This window comes from Schistocerca cancellata, chromosome 5 (genome assembly GCF_023864275.1).
Source record: "Schistocerca cancellata isolate TAMUIC-IGC-003103 chromosome 5, iqSchCanc2.1, whole genome shotgun sequence".
Lineage (NCBI taxonomy): Eukaryota > Metazoa > Arthropoda > Insecta > Orthoptera > Acrididae > Schistocerca > Schistocerca cancellata.
This window is the reverse complement of record NC_064630.1, coordinates 297232838-297250855: the sequence shown is the minus strand read 5'-3', so window position 1 is coordinate 297250855 and position 18018 is coordinate 297232838. Positions and strand designations below refer to the sequence as shown.

At 42.8% G+C, this 18018-nt stretch overlaps 1 protein-coding gene across 1 annotated transcript in view; it reads right to left on the bottom strand.

Moving 5' to 3' along the window:
- Positions 1-18018, bottom strand: part of LOC126188000 (uncharacterized) — a 313519-nt gene that overhangs the window by 10340 nt on the left and 285161 nt on the right. The window lies entirely within an intron of this gene.

Below are 18018 nucleotides of genomic sequence, written 5' to 3'. Positions count from 1 at the left end.
CCCCATGCCTGTTGCATTTGGTCGGTCAATACAGGGTCAGTTAATGCTGGTTGTGGATGACGTGGGAGGTGTCATCCGATGATGTCCCATACGTTATCGATTGGAGACAGATCAGGTGATCGAGCAGGTGAAGGCAACATGTCGACACTCTGTGAAGTACATTGGCTTGCAACAGCGATATGTGAGCAAGCGTTATCATTTTGGAATACACGAACTAGAAAGCTGTTCACGAATGGCAGCACAACAGGTCGAGTCCCAGATTTGCAGTCAGGACACGTGGGATTACCATAATAGTTCTCCTGCTGCCCGAGATGATAACTCCAGTTGTAGATCCAGAGTGTCTACCACGCAGACAGGTTGGTTACAGGCCCTCAACTGGCCACCTTCTACCCAATTCACGGTCATTACTGGCACCGAGGCAGAACCAGCTTTCACCAGTAAATACAACACACCTCCACTCTGCCGTACAGTGATCTCAGGTTTGACCCTTTGGTGATGGTTTGGAGGCAGTGGTATGCACGCTACAGGGGTTGTCTTGTTAGGAGCCGTCCTTGAAGTAACCGATTCATAACAAGTCATTGTTTCACTGTGGTGCCAACTGCTGCTCATATTGCTACTACAGATGCAGTACGTTGCGCCAGAGACATTCGCCGAACACGATTGTCTTCCTTTCGGTAGTGCCACGTTGCCGTCCGGAGACCAGTCTTCTTGCGACCGTGCATTCTAAAGACCACCGCTTCCTGCAGTCATGTGCAGCGGCTAGACTTCATAACGTGTCTCTGCAATATCGCAGAAGTGGCTTCCAACTTCTCGTAGCCCTATTACATGAACTAGTTCAAATTCAGTGAGGTAATGATAATGGTGTCTGGATCGCCTTAAAGGCATTGTTGACGAACATCAACTCACCACGTCTAACGTCGCAGTTAATTAACGCTCACGATTCCTACACCTTACATTTAAAGCAAACGTGATTTGGATCATCCTAGTGGAGCTCTAGTACCTCTCTTATGCGACTGGCGCAACGTTTTAATAGACATTAGCTTCCAGATGCAGAAACACGCCTAGCAACTGTCGTTTCTGTCGCACAATTCCTTTTGGGTGGTGCGATTTCTTTTCCCGTCGATGTATGCTGTTGTAGAGTAGCATTTGCCTTAATGCCGATAAAAGAAGCTACGGGATACGGAATGAAAGGAAGATACAGAGTTCAGAAAACAGACGACGGGAACCTATTATTGGTGAATATAAAACTGTTTTATGCTAACTGAAGGTGGGGGTAACCCAAAATATTTTGGCACAACAGTGAACAGTTCAGTTATAGGATGGTTCTCATCAGAATCGACAGCAAACCATCGCCGACAACGATAGTTTGGGGATACGTGTCGACGTCGCAATCCGAAGATGAAGAGACAGAGAACGTATGTGAGGATAATAAACGGAAAGAGCTCCAACAGGGGGGTGGGGGTGGGGGGTTAAAATGCGGTTGTATGGGGAAAAGTAGAAGAAAAGAGAGAATTTGGACTTGTGTTACGAATGATAGAGGAGAAAGACTAACTGAATTCTGCAATAAATTTCGGCTGGTAATAGAGAATACTCTGTTTAAGAATCACAGAAAGAGGTATACTTGGAAAAGGCCGGGAGATACAGGAAGATTACATAACGGTCAGGCAGAGATTCCGAAATCAGACAGTGGATTGTAAGGCTTACTCTGGAGCAGATATAGACTCAGATCACAACTTAGTAGTGATGAAGAGTGAGCTGAAGTTTAAGGTACTAGTCAGAAAGAATCAGTGCGGAATGAAGTGGGATACGGGAAAAGGCATGCTTGAAGTTCTATGAGGCTGAAGCTACGATAAGGAATAGCTCAGTAGCCGTTTCAATTGAAGATGAGTGAGCGTCTCTAAAAAGCGCAGTCACAGAAGTTGGAACGAAAACCGTCGGTACCCAAAGGATAAAGGCGGAGAAACCACGGACAAAAGAAGAAATGTTTCGGTTGAGCATGAAAAAAGGAAGTACAATAATGTTCAGCGAAATTCAGGAGTACAGAAATACGAGTCACATAGGAATGAACTAAATAGGAATAGAAGGAGACTAAGGAGAAATGGTTTCATGAAAAATGTGAAAAAATCGAAATAGAAAGGGCTAATTCAGCATATGGGAAAGTCAAAACAACCTTTGTGGAAACTAAAAGCAAGGACCTTAACATTAAGCGCACATTGGAAGTATTACTGTGAAATGCTGAGGAGAGAGCGAATAGGTGGAAATAATACACTTAAGGCCTGTATTAGGGGGAGGACTTTTCTGATGACATGATAGAAGAAGAAACAGGAGTCGATATAGAACAGATAGGGGCTCCAGTATTAGAATCAGTATTTAAAATAGCTTTGAGAGACTTCAGATCAAATAAAGCTTAAAGGATAGATAACATTCCATGAAAATTTCTTAAACCATTGGGGGAAGTGGCAACCAAAAGACTATTCACGTTGACGTGTAGATTCTCGTAGTATACCACCTAACTTCCGGAAAATCATCTTCCACACATTTCTGAATCTCGTAGACGTGTAGAATCTCGTAGTGTACCAGCTAACTTCCGGAAAATCATCATCCACACATTTCTGAAGATTACAGGAGTCGACAAGTGCAGGAATTATAGCACAGTGAGCTTAACAGATGATGCATCCAGATTGCTGACAAGAATAATATACAGAAGAACGGGAAACACAATTGTGGATCAGTTAGGTGACGATCGGTTTGGCTTTAGGAAAGGTAAAGGCACCACAGAGGCAATTCTGACATTGTGGTTGATAGTGGAAGCAAGAGTAAAGAAATATCAAGACACGTTGATCGGATTTGTCGACCAGGGAAAAGCGATCCACACTGTGCAATGGGGCAAGATGTTCGAAATTCTAAGAAAAAGAGGTGTAAACGATGGGGAAAGACCAGTAATATATAACATGTAAAACAGCCGACATGAAATAATAAGAGTGGAGGATCAAAATGGAGGTAGTTGGATTCAAAAGTGTGTAAGACAGGGATGTAGTCTTTCCTCCCTACTATTCACTCTATACATCGAATAAGGAAAGAAGGAAATAAAAGAAAGGTCCAGGAATGGAATCAAAATTCAAGCTGAAAGGATATCAGTGATAATATTCGCTAATAACGTTCCTGTCCTCAGTGAAAGTGATTTAGAGTTACACTATCTCTGAATGGAATGAACAATAATGAGTACAAAATTTGGACTGAGAGTAAATTTAAAAAGTCGGAAGTATCAGAAATGAGAATGGTGAGGAACTAAACATCACGATTGGTGATCTCGAAGGAGATACAGCTAATGAATTCTGCTACCTAGGCAGTGTGATGGACGGAGCAAAGAGGACAAAAAAGGCATTCCTGGCCATCCAGAAAGCACTAGTATCAAACACAGACCTTAAGTTTAGGAAGAAATTCCTGAGAATGTACGTTCGGAGCACAGCATTGTATGGTAGAGAAACATGGACTGTGAGAAAAAAGGAAAAAGAGACTCAAAGAATTTTGAATATTAGGTGGACCGATAAGGTAAGGAATGAAGAGGTACTCCGCAGTATCGACGAGAAAAGTAATATATGCAAAAAACTGACAGGAAGAAGAGACACAACAGTAGGATATCAATTAAGACATCAGGGAATATCTTCCATCGTACTAGAGAGTTGTACATGGCACAGAAGAGTAATTCGTGGCGCGCCGTATCAGACCAGTCAAGAAAACTGGTGACTCATAAAACGTATTAAAAAAAGTATGCTTCTACGATTTTTTAAATAACATTTGTTCTCTCAATTCATTTATTCTTACAGGTAGTGCTCGAAAGCTTTTCTTGCGACATGTCTACAAAACCAGTATAACCAAAAGATTTCATGACGCTTCAATGGCAACTGACGCGAGGCAGATTATGGGCTGAGCTTATCTCTGGCAGAGTCGAGGTATCTGCTGGAAACACGAAAGTTTCTGGGAAAGTACATTTAAGACGTGAGTGCGCTTGTGTAGAACAGCTGTTGGTCCCGTGTGAGCGAAGTATTAACGCCACGAGGAAGCCTGTATGAGCCCGGTATCGGTGGGGAAGGTGCTACTAACAAGGGAACCTCCCCATCGCACCCCCCTCTGATTTAGTTATAAGTTGGCACAGTGGATAGGCCTTGAAAAACTGAACACAGATCAATCGAGAAAACAGGAAGAAGTTGTGTGGAACTATGAAAAAATAACCAAAATATAGAAACTGAGTAGTCCATGCGTAAGATAGGCCATATCAAGGCTAGTGTAATCTTAGGAGCGCCGTGGTCCCGTGGTTAGCGTGAGCAGCTGTGGTTCAAGTCTTCCCTCGAGTGAAAAGTTTTATTTTTTTTATTTTCAGACAATTATTATCTGTCCGTCCGTCCGATGCGAGGTAACTGCGCCGTAGTATGGGTTCGGAAAATATCCATTGACCTTGTTATTATAGTCGCGAGCTATATTTTCTGGATTCATATTGCCCACGGAATACATCTCACCTATTTAATGCACTCCAAAGTAGCGAACAGTCAACTTCCAGCCAGGGAGCCTCGTTAGCAGGAATACTCTCTCTTCCGTGCGCTGTAATCGACTGACGTCGTGTGTTTCGATGTTTGTTTAGGTGTAGCGTCCCCATATTACGGGGCAGTTACCTCACATCGGACGGACAGACGGACGGACAGATAATAATTGTCTGAAAATAAAAAATTAAACTTTTCTCTCGAGGGAAGACTTGAATCATGGACCTCTCGTTTCGCAGCTGCTGACGCTAACCACGGGAGCACGGCACTCCTGAACTCGCGATCTCCTTGATGTTGCCTATGTTGCGCATGGACTTCTCAGTTTGTACATTTTGCTTATTTTTTTCATAGTTCCACACAACTTCTTCCTGTTTTCTCGATTGATCTGTGTTCAGTTTTTCAAGGCCTATCCACTGTGCCAAATTATAACTAAATCTGAGGGGGGGTGCGATGGGAAGGTTCCCTTGTAAGCCACAGAGGGTTGAATATTGCCAATGGCTTCAGTCGTTGGAAGCAAGAGCTGTTGGGCATCGAAGCAATTATGGCGTGTGGCAATATGTGTCGGAGTTACCCGAAAGAGTTAGATTTATTATTGTCCTACCGGACATTTTCGGCGAGAACTTTTCTGTTTTCGCCTATGATTAGGAAGTGCTAAATCTTGGTCAATATTTTTAAATCTGTAGCGGAATGTAGTTTTATAAGTTCTCACTGAAAATGAAGGGGTTGGTCCGCTAGCAAAATATTAAATCTAACTATTGTACCTTCATCGTATTTGTTCGCGTGTGTCTCAAGTAAATTGTATGGCAAATCGTGCGGCCGTTTTAGGTGCCGCCTTTGCTCAGAGTCAAACAGCGAGTGACTGTGTACTTGCTTTGGTATACTTCACTGGCTTTACACGTGGCTCTACTGTACCTTGTGTCAGGATCTTATTTAAATTTTTTTATGGTCGTTGGTCTTCAGTAAATTGTTTGGAAGGCATGTGGCTGCTGCCCGCATCTCGTGGTCGTGCGGTAGCGTTCTCGCTTCCCACGCCCGGGTTCCCGGGTTCGATTTCCGGCGGGTCAGGGATTTTCTCTGCCTCGTGATGGCTGGGTGTTGTGTGCTGTCCTTAGGTTAGTTAGATTTAAGTAGTTCTAAGTTCTAGGGGACTGATGACCATAGCTGTTAAGTCCCATAGTGCTCAGAGCCATTTGAACCATGTGGCTGCTGTGAGTGCTTCACTCTGCAGCGTGTTCGGGTTTGTATAGCGAGCGGCAGTGTAGTTTTATTTTTCTTGTTTAATACTGGCTCTATACACGTGTGTTGCAGTTGCTTTACTGTAAGATCAGCAGAAAGCTCACGCCTTATTTTTTGGCTTCAACTCTTGTTAGTGAAGAAGATGAAGCACTGGAAACTGAATGAATCTGTAAACAGCAGAGTCTCACACCAGGGAGACCACGCACGCGGCAATAGAGGGTATACACCCATGCCCGAGGCAGGATTCGAACCTGCGACCTTAGCAGCATCGCGGTTCCCGACTGAAGGGCCTAGAACCGCTTGGCCACAGCGGCCGGCCTTAGTTTTTCACTCTGTCTGGATACTGGTTCGGTGTTGGGATGCTTACTTTAAACTAGTACTTATATTTCGGTGCTTAAGCGATGGCGTGTTAAGTGTGGGGACGTCTGTTTGCTCCTGATTTGGAACATGGTAGACGTCCGTTACCATATTGCTTCCAACGTGCCTTGAGATTTTCAGCGTGTTTGCATTGATGTGTAGTTCTTGGTTTGCGTTCTTAAGGTTGTTGTTTTGTGCACTGTCTTACTACTAGGTATTTGTCTTGGTCTTTGAGCTACTTTCATGTTTCTTAAGTCCAGGTCTTTGTGGCCGTTCGAAAGACGCTTTACGTGTATAATGAAGGGCGTCCCTTCTAAGCACTTTGGTGAGTGGAAACTCGACCATGAGTTTTGTTACCTCGAGGCATGTCCAGGTCAGATAATTACATTAAAGTTCATCATACTGAAATTCTTTTCACGCGCTCCGGCGCCAACGCCAAATGTGGGAAGTTGTAGTTTACTCTTACTGATCACTAGTTAAGCTTTCAAATAACTTCCGGGAATTAAGCCACGTAACACTTTCAGCGATCGCCGATATTTCAGTGGGAGAACACCCCGCCATTTTCAAGGCAAGCTGCATCGGACAGGCGACGTACATGCAAATAGACAGATTGAACGTGCGTTGCGCTATCGACCAACTGTACATCGGGTGATTGATGATAGTTCTCAGTCAACACCTAAGTCAACTGTCTTTTTGCCTTACGTAGGAAACACGTCCAACAAGATAGATTGTATTTTACGGAAATACGATGTGAAATGTGTTTTCCGACCTCCATCTAAAATTAGAGCGCTTTTAAGTTCCGTTAAGGATGATCTTGGACTGCGTAAGGCAGGTGTATATCGTATTCCTTGTAGCTGCGGCATGGCATATATTGGTCAAACCATCAGGACCGTGGAGGACCGATGTACTAAGCATAAACGGCACACACGATTACAGCAGCCAAGTAGATCTGCTATTGCCGAACATTGCTTGGATACCGGTCACCCCATGTTATATAATAACACCGAGATATTGGCATGCACGTCCAGCTATTGGGACAGTGTTATTAAGGAGGCAGTTGAGATTAAATTAGCGACAACCACGTTAACAGGGATGGAGGTTTCTGTTCAAACTCTGTTTGGAATCCGGCTCTCTCCGTTGTCAAGAAACAGAGAGACAGAGTCAATGCTACCTCAGCTGTAAATTCGTAGTCTCACTATCGATAGCTCTGACTTTGGTCATCTTTGGTGGCACTAGTGTTCAGTGTGTGTGTTCTCTTTCCTGCTTCAGTCCGAGAACCGAGGTTTTAAATTTGCATGTACGTTGCCTGTCCGTTGCAGTTTGCCTTGAAAATATCGGCGGTCGCTGAAAATGTTACCTGGCTGAATTCCCGGAAGTTATTTGAAAGTTGTATACGCCAGGAGAAACTCAGGTCTCACTAGTTAAGCTGTTAGCAACATGACGTAAGTATTATTGTAGTGTGTTGGTTACACTGAGAATTGTTGCTTTGTGTTTGAGATTATGAATATTACGGACTTGTGTTAGCCGTTCCTGTTTCTTTACCGTGTTGACCATGGTAATTATTGTGTGGATTGGGTTATTTGATCGTTGTGTCTCCAATTATACAGCCGTTAATTACTGTAGTGCTGCTCCACCTTTTAAATTTTCCTATTTCAAACAAATTATTAAAAATCTGGTGAAGTATGGATGCACTATGAAGTTAAACTGTTTTTTTTTTTTTTTTGCTGTGTGCATATTTGCTATCTGAGATATGTGGACCTCTGAAACTAATTTCTTTTTTCCTGAAATTGTTAATAAACTTGTTGGTAGCCTTATACTGTGTTTATTTTGGTACCAGCACCTTGCCGCTCCAAACCTACGGTATCTCACTAACGCCAAAGTGATAATACGCAGTCGACAATACCGCGTAGCTTGATACACCTAGTCTGGTCGGCATACCAAATGAACTTCACGCACCCTTTGCTGGTTTCTCCTTTTGCACGATGGTCTTTCCACAACAGTGCATTTCTCACCAAACACAACAGACCCTCCGCTGCTGACATAAGTGAAGAGAATGAAATGGTGAGTGCATGATGGTAGATAGTATGAAATCAGATCAGTAATGTGGGTCGACGTAGAAACATTGCCGAATGACAAAAGGAGGCCATCGTGTTTGGTCGTACCCACGACCATACTGTGAATGGAGCTACCCGATTTGTTGGTTCATCAACAATGTGTAGCAACGCTGTAGGACAGTGGACGTAAATGCTTGTAATGGACAGGCGGCGGAGACGAGTATCTCTTTGATATAGACATTTTGTGTGGGATGCCTGATGAAAGGAAACTGAATGTCTTCTGTGGGTCATGCAACAGAGACGTTGGACAGCTGCTGGCTGGAGGCGTGTAGTGTGCTGCGATAAGCTGCCAATTCACCTCTTTAGACACTCGGTCTTCTGTTTCCGCCGAGACTGAGGCACTTTCATTGCGGGAGCCCTCACTTGACTAAGTTGAAATCCATTGTCCCTGTTTATTAGATTCTCATGCAGCCGCATTTCCATGTCCTTCTTCTGTACATCGTCCCAAGAGTGGGATGTGTTTCGTAGAATATTTGTATCTGCGTATTTCATTTCGTGGTTTGTTTCACGACAATGTTGAGCATTTACTAATTTTGTGGACCACTGGAGGTCGGTTTCCTACTAGTGTTCCGTACACCTTCCTTCAATATCTTCATCCCGCATTCGCATGGTATGTAACTCATTACAGATTTCCCGAGTCCCATGTCGTCTTTTAGTGTCTCTAAAAAGGAGGAGGAGATATCGCACACAATGTCGAAGTTACCCGTCACCACTATCCATCGTCGGTTAAGACAATATCGAGTAAAATCATGATTTAACGTAAAGAAAAACCACGACCATCACGAATTTACCGTATTCACACAATGATAGGCCGGAGGACAGGCTCTCCAGGCCATTACACACACTCATACCAGTTTTCAGAACCCCAGGTCAGCTAAGCGGAAGACAAAATGTCACAGGATGCTGGATCTTCCTAGACAAAGAAGTGAAAACCCAGCCAGTTCGGTCAACAATGGAAACCTGATGATGACGGCGAGTTACGCCGTCTAAAATTCGTCCTGGAACGATCAATCAATCCGGCTGCATGCTCGAGAGACTTTCAAACAGCATATTTGCCGGGAAAACTTACCAATACATGAACCAGCACGTTTATTTCTACATTGTCGTCGACCATAATTTGCCCTGTAATACTGCAGAGCGTCACGTAACTTCAAACGTGTTTTCATAAATGGCAAGCAACTGTTTCACCTGCCAAAGTGAAAAAAAAAATTGATACGCTTCGTCTTAATTGAAGCATTATCTATTGGAACCTCATGGTTGATTAGTGTGTTGCCTATTCTGCATAATTAATTGCAGTTTCATGAACATATAAAGCTAAATTTCTGTTTGGTGTCAATTTCAATGACTTTTGTCACGTGAAATACTTTGTCGATTAGTTGCAACTTCTGTTTCGTTGAATGCGATATAAGCTAGATGTCATTGCAGCATGAAGTCACATAAAAGATTAACGGACAGGAAGACTTTCAAGAACGGAAACAAGCTCATCATGATTTTTATGTCACGGTATAATTTAGATGATGATAGCCTTAAGGTGGGGCGGCAACACTTGAGATAGGGAGCTTAGGTGATGGAAATGTATGGACATAGTAGTTGTTGAAAAAAATGGCTTCATAACTGCTAAATACAACGACAGAAAATGTAACTTGTTACTACAAGGCTCATACATAGCACTGGTCCAAATCCCGCAGCCAGTAAATATTTATATATCCTTCGTAATTTCAAGAGCGATTGCGAGAGCATGTAATAACATGTTTTCTAATATCAAATGATACCAACAGACATTTGTACCTTTTTTGTCACCGGAGTGAGTAATAGATCCGTTACACCGTATCTGTGAAATAACTGAGTTCGTATTTTGGCAGTTAACAGAAAATGTAACTTGCTACTACAAGGCTCATACATAGCACAGGTCCAAATCTCGCAGCCAGTAAATATCTATATATCCTTCTAATTTCAAGAGCGATTGCGAGAGCATGTAATAACATGTATTCTAATATCAAATAATACCAACAGACATTTGTACCCTTTTTTCACCGTAGTGAGTAATAGCTCCGTTATACCGTCTCGGTGAAATAACTATGTTCGTATTTTGGCAGTTAAGAAAATGTTTATTTAGTGAAGCCAACACGATATGAGCAATTACACTGGTCAAACTACCGCTGTAGTACAACTTTGATCCAGAGGAATTCGTTATTAATTATTATACCTAGACTTGGCTACAAGCGTCAAACAAATCTTTAAAGCAATATCGGAATATGCTAGATCACATAGGCGCTATTGTCATTTGCAGAAACAGGCTAAGTATAAGCCGAGCAAATGACTTATATTCCAAGTTTTGGCGTACAAATGAAACAGCTAATGTCGGAAAACATTATTCACTGACATTTGTTGACTTGCTTCGAAAACAATCTTTTCCAGTATAAGACACGGGTTATGTGACACTGTCAACATCAAGGTTATGTCAGTTAGAGCTCAAGCACAATCTAAGAAGAAAAAAAAAAGAAAAAAAGACGCACCACTAAGGAATTATCGAAATTTCACGGATATCGCTAGATCGATGTGCATTCACAGGGAAACAAATGATTACAATTGTAGAAAAATCAGATGATTTATTCAGGAGAAAGACCTTCAAAAACTGAGAGTCAGCAACGGGCTGGTCCACGTCTGGCCCCTGTCGTCTGGGCATTAATTGACAGAGCTGATGGATGTCATCCTGAGAGACACCGTGCCACATCATGTCTAATAGCTGCGTTAGATCGTCAAAATGCCAAGCATGCTGGGGGGCCCAGCTAATAATGCTGCAAGCGTTGTCAGTTGTGGAGAAATCCGGCGACCTTGCTGGTAAAAGTATGGTTTGGAAAGCACGAAGACAAGGTGTAGAAACTCTCACCGAGTGAGGGCGGGCATTATCTTTCCGAAATGTAAGCCCAGGATGGCGCGGTGTACAATGTCGTCAACGTACCGGTGTGCTGTAACGCTGCCGCGGATGACAACCAAAAGCGTCCTGCTATGAAATGTAATAGTAATCCGGAACATACTCCTGGCTGTAGGGCCATGCCGCGGGCGGCATCCAGCCTGGTGCGCAACATCTCTATGAGCTTCTTCAGACATGTCTTCCCTTGTCGTGGGGACTCCTTTCTAAGCTGGACTCATCACTGAAGTCAGTTCTATTCCAGTCAATAAGAGTCCAGGCCGAAGACGTGTCAGGAGACGGTCAACGGTACGATGTCAAGCCTACTGTCGCCTACGGTACGGCCCGACAGCCAGGACTGATGGTCTGGGGGCCATTATTTTCAGAGTAGGAGCTAGTTGGTTGCCAAATGGTTCAAATGGCTCTAAGAACAATGGGACTTAACATCTGAGGTCATCAGTCCCCTAGAATTACTTAAACCTGACTAACCAAGGACATCGCACACACCCATGTCCGAGGCAGGATTCGAACCTGAGACCGTAGCAGCAGTGCGTTTCCGGACTGAAGCTCCTAGAACCGCTCGGCCACATCGGTCGGCTCGTTGGTTGCCATCTGCGGCACCCACTAAGCGGTGGTACGTCGGTGATGTTCTACGCTCCTTTTTGTTGCCTTTGATAGCCATCATGGGCTTACATTTCGGCAAGACAATGTCCGCTTGCACGTGCGGGTGTTTCTACTGCTTGTCTTTGCGGTTACAAACCCTATTTTGGCCAACAATGTCGCCGGAACTCCCGCCAATTGAGGACGTTTGAAGCATAATGGGCAGGGCTATTCCATCAGCTCGGGATTTTAACGATCCAGCGCGTCAATTGGACGGGATCTGCCACGATATCCCTCGAGAGGACATCCAACAACATTAGCAATCAATTCCAAGCTAAATAACTGCTCACATGACGCTTAGAGATGGAGTAACGCGTTATTGACTTGCTAAATTTGTAAAGCTCTTTCTCTTGAATAAATCATCTATTTTTTTCTAGAATTGTAATCATTTGTTTGTCTGTTCATGTACATCAAATCTACCGATTTCGGTCCCATTCAGACATTCAGATAATTCCTTCGTGCTGCTTAGTCTTTTTCTTTATTCCCCCTTAGAGTGTATTAATACTGCACGTTGCCGACCCTTCCACTAAATTTTTTTTGTAATCAGATTTACAGAAGTAAAACTGTAGCACGAATAATAGTATAAATTCATATTTACAGAGTCATAAACATTAACAGACACATCGTACATATTATATGGCCAAAAAGTGTTCAAAAGTGGCACAACAAATTAACTATACTATAACTAAAAATCAAGTGGCTCTGAGCACTATCTGACTAAACATCTGAGGTCATCAGTCCCCTAGAACTTAGAACAACTTAAACCTAACTAACCTAAGGACATGACACACATCCATGCCCGAGGCAGGATTCGAACCTGCGACCGTGGCGGTAGCGCGGTTCCAGGCTGTAGCTCCTAGAACCGCTCGGCCACCAGTGGCCGGCATACTATAACTGGCAATTAATTATCTATGAGATGCTTGCAGTAATGAAGGGGGCAGTCGAATGAAAACGAGACATATGGAAAAAAAGTAAGTAAAATATTTGGTATTTCAAATATAGTCACCAAAACTGTTAATATATTTATCCCAATGTGAGGCAAGGCAGTCATGCCTTCATCGAAAATAGTTTGCGATTGCCTACGGAACCACTATTGTACATAGCCGTGAACCTCTTCGTCCGAAGCAAATCTATGGTCATGAGTGTCTTTCTGTCGGACTCCACAAATATGGAAATCGCGGGTGGAGAGATCGAGGCTATATGGAGGGTGTATAAGTGCTTCCCATAGGAAGTTCTGCAGCGTAGTCTAATCAACCTTGGCAACGCGTCGGTCCGCGAGTACATTCATGATTCCAGAGGCCACTTAACAGTTGGATGAATGTATTAACAATTAATGACGATTACATTTGAAATAATAAACGGTTTACTTTTTTCCACCTGTCTTAAATTGTTAAAAGCTTTCACGAGACAGCCACAAGTATCTACATCTACATCTACATCCATACTCCGCAAGCCACCTGACGGTGTGTGGCGGAGGGTACCTTGAGTACCTCTATCGGTTCTCCCTTCTATTCCAGTCTCGTATTGTTCGTGGAAAGAAGGATTGTCGGTATGCCTCTGTGTGGGCACTAATCTCTCAGATTTTATCCTCATGGCCTCTTCGCGAGATATACGTAGGAGGGAGCAATATACTGCTTGACTCCTCGGTGAAGGTATGTTGACGAAACTTTGATAAAAGCCCGTACCGAGCTACTGAGCGTCTCTCCTGCAGAGTCTTCCACTGGAGTTTATCTATCATCTCCGTAACGCTTTCGCGATTACCAAATGATCCTGTAACGAAGCGCGCTGCTCATCGTTGGATCTTCTCTATATCTTCTATCAAACCTATCTGGTACGGATCCCACACTGCTGAGCAGTATTCAAGCAGTGGGCGAACAAGTGTACTGTAACCTACTTCCTTTGTTTTCGGATTGCATTTCCTTAGGATTCTTCCAATGAATCTCAGTCTGGCATCTGCTTTACCGACGATCAACATTATATGATCATTCCATTTTAAATCACTCCTAATGCGTACTCCCAGATAATTTATGGTATTAACTGCTTCCAGTTGCTGACCTGCTATTTTGTAGCTAAATGATAAAGGATCTATCTTTCTGTGTATTCGCAGCACATTACACTTGTCTACATTGAGATTCAATTGCCATTCCCTGCACCATGCGTCAATTCGCTGCAGATCCTCCTGCATTTCAGTACAATTTTCCATTGTTACAACCTCTCGATACACCACAGCATCATCTGCAAAAAGCCTCAGTGAACTTCCGATGTCATCCACCAGGTCATTTATGTATATTGTGAATAGCAACGGTCCTATGACACTCCCCTGCGGCACACCTGAAATCGCTGTTACTTCGGAAGACTTCTCTCCATTGAGAATGACATGCTGCGTCCTGTTATCTAGGAACTCCTCAATCCAATCACACAATTGGTCTGATAGTCCATATGCTCTTACTTTGTTCATTAAACGACTGTGGGGAACTGTATCGAACGCCTTGTGGAAGTCAAGAAACACGGCATCTACCTGGGAACCCGTGTCTATGGCCCTCTGAGTCTCGTGGACGAATAGCGCGAGCTGGGTTTCACACGACCGTCTTTTTCGAAACCCATGCTGATTCCTACAGAGTAGATTTCTAGTCTCCAGAAAAGTCATTATACTCGAACACAATAAGTGTTACAAAATTCTACAACTGATCGACGTTAGAGATATAGGTCTATAGTTCTGCACATCTGTTCGACGTCCCTTCTTGAAAACGGGGATGACCTGTGCCCTTTTCCAATCCTTTGGAACGCTACGCTCTTCTAGAGACCTACGGTACACCGCTGCAAGAAGGGGGGCAAGTTCCTTCGCGTACTCTGTGTAAAATTGAACTGGTATCCCATCAGGTCCAGAGGCCTTTCCTCTTTTGAGCGATTTTAATTGTTTCTCTATCCCTCTGTCGTCTAATTCGATATCTACCATTTTGTCATCTGTGCGACAATCTAGAGAAGGAACTACAGTGCAATCTTCCTCTGTGAAACAACTTTGGAAAAAGACATTTAGTATTTCGGCCTTTAGTCTGTCATCCTCTGTTTCAGTACCATTTTGGTCACAGAGTGTCTGGACATTTTGTTTTGATCCACCTACTGCTTTGACATAAGACCAAAATTTCTTAGGATTTTCTGCCAAGTCAGTACATAGAACTTTACTTTCGAATTCATTGAATGCCTTTCGCATAGCCCTCCTCACACTACATTTCGCTTCGCGTAAGTTTTGTTTGTCTGCAAGGCTTTGGCTATGTTTATGTTTGCTGTGAAGTTCCCTTTGCTTCCGCAGCAGTTTTCTAACTCGGTTGTTGTACCACGGTGGCTCTTTTCCATCTCTTACGATCTTGCTTGGCACATACTCATCTAACGCATTATGTACGACGGTTTTGAACCTTGTCCACTGATCCTCAACACTGTCTGTACTTGAGACAAAACTTTTGTGTTGAGCCAACAGGTACTCTGAAATCTGCTTTTTGTCACTTTTTCTAAACAGAAAAGTCTTCCTACCCTTTTTAATATTCCTATTTACGGCTGAAATCATCTATGCCGTAACCGCTTTATGATCGCTGATTCCCTGTTCTGCGTTAACTTTTTCAAATAGTTCGGGTCTGTTTGTCACCAGAAGGTCTAATATGGTATCGCCACGAGTCGGTTCTCTGTTTAACTGCTCAAGGTAGTTTTCAGATAAAGCACTTAAAAAAATTTCACTGGATTCTTTGTCCCTGCCACCCGTTATGAACGTCTGAGTCTCCCAGTCTATATCCGGCAAATGAAAATCTCCACCCAGAACTATAACATGGTGGGGAAATCTACTCGAAATATTTTAGAAATTATCCTTCAGGTGCTCAGCCACAACAGCTGCTGAGCCAGGGGGCCTATAGAGACATCCAATTACCATGTCTGAGCCTGCTTTAACCGTGACCTTCACCCAAATCATTTCACATTTCGGATCTCCGTCAATTTCCTTCGATACTATTGCACTCCTTATCGCTATAAACACGCCTACCCCTTCACTGTCCAGCCTGTCTCTGCGGTATACATTCCAATCTGAGTTTAGGATTTCATTACTGTTTACGTCTGGTTTCAGCCAACTTTCTGTCCCTAATACTATATGGGCGTTGTGACCGTTTATTAATGAGAGCAGTTCTGGGACCTTTCTGTAGACGCTCCTGCAGTTTACTATTAGCACATTAATATTGTTATTCCCTGTTGTTAAAGCTACGAAATTACAATTGTCCTGGCCAGGAAGCTCACCAGATCTCCCTCCAGTTCAACACGTATGGGACATAATTAAGGAGGAACTTACTCGTTCTCCACTGCCTGCGATACCAGTTGCCGAATTGGAACAAAAGGGGCAAGATGCATTAGTCAATCTACCATAGGATGCCATTCGCCATCTTTATGATCGTTTGCATGCCAAAATACATGCCTGCGATCCCGACAGAAGGGGTACGCTGTGCACTAATGGGACTGTTTGAGCGCCTTTTACCGTGACCTGTCTGTGTCATTTGACCTGAATTTGTTACTGTGTAGTCATACAGTGATGAACTACCCGTCACTTTACTTGTCAATAAAATGACCTGGCCCCTGAGAGTGCTGCATTTTATTCGGCTGTATATGATACTCGAGATCTTTTGATTCTGAATGAAGTCCATTATTTTCTTGACATCTATTTTCTGTTGTAGCAGATACTGTAAATAAATGCGCTGTAGGATGTGAAAAATCTGCGAACCCGCCAGCACGAGGTAAATACCATATGTCATTCCACTTCGGGGCTAATTTGAAATGACTGGTTATGTGATTACAAATTGCAGGTTTTAAAGAGGAAAATGAGTACGGGTTCAAGGGGCTGAAATCTCCATATAACTTTTTTTATAGACATTAGCTTTTTTGCCTTGTTGCGGAAATTTCTTGCATTTATCATTGTTCTCACATTGACTAACATTTATTGTGGGACAGATAGTTTCGTTAAGAATTACTGTTTTATGTTATATATCAAATATGAATCATTATAATTACTGGGAGTTGCAATGTATAACTACTTTTAGCGTTACATGGAATGGAAGTATGAGCAAACTCCATTCCCACGTCATCGGTCGTCAACCCCTTCACTGCTACCGTCCGACACACAATGAGTTGGCGTCGCTTCAAATATTACATTTTGTATACCCTACCAACTGTTTAGGTGGAACATTAAGGTTCCCTACAATTTTTTCTGGTTAGGCTGTGTCAGGGAAGCATGTGTAATATATTTTACGTTTTTCTTTAAAGTTTAATTACATTCAGTTTTGTTGTTCTTTTGTAATGTTGCGTGAAATTAAAAGCATAAGTTTTCGTTTTCTTTGAAAGTTTATTTCTCACAGACATAAGAATATTCAGATTGAAGAAAAAAATCCTTTTCTTTTAAGTGGCAGGATAAGTAAGGTGACCATATCCTCGGAGATCTTAGGTGTCACCTCATATTTTTATTAAAGCACAGATGATTAAGGAATTCTTTGAATATCCACATTGGCGCTGAACTCAGTGCCCCTCTAATACAGCTGTTTGATCATAAAAGTACCTTGAAGAAAAGAAATTGTACAGAAGAAGATTACATGCTTAGACGACTACGGAAAAGGCGCATGTTTGTTGCTTTGTTGCTGTCAATCCCTGCGAGTTTTGCATATAATTATGACGCGCAACGCAGATGGGTGTACCCGGCGGAAAAGACACCAACTGACTGTCGATCAGACAGTAGCAGTGGAGGTATTGACCACGGATGCAATGGTAGTGTGAACAGGAGAGTCACCACACAAGGAGCGCTCAACTAGGGCTTGTGGCCATCTTGAAGGTAAAAAAAAGCTCATTATTCTCATGCTCCAGTAACCATGTTTGCAATCATAGAAGATTGATCATGGTACACTTTGAACAAAAGACTGTGGGAGTCAGTGCTCAATTATAAATACTGGACGTTGGAGATAATTTCACTAATATTTCATTCTGCTGTCAGATTAGACAACACAAGATTAAAACCGTTGTCTGAATAAAAGTAAAATTTGACATTTACGGGGTTGAAACAACAGACAGTTCTTATACGGCAGAAAAATCATTCGGAAGTGGTGCTATTAACTAAATATACACTACCATGGCCAATTTTGCGTGCGCGAGATTCATGCAGCAATACTATACATGTCTTACTATG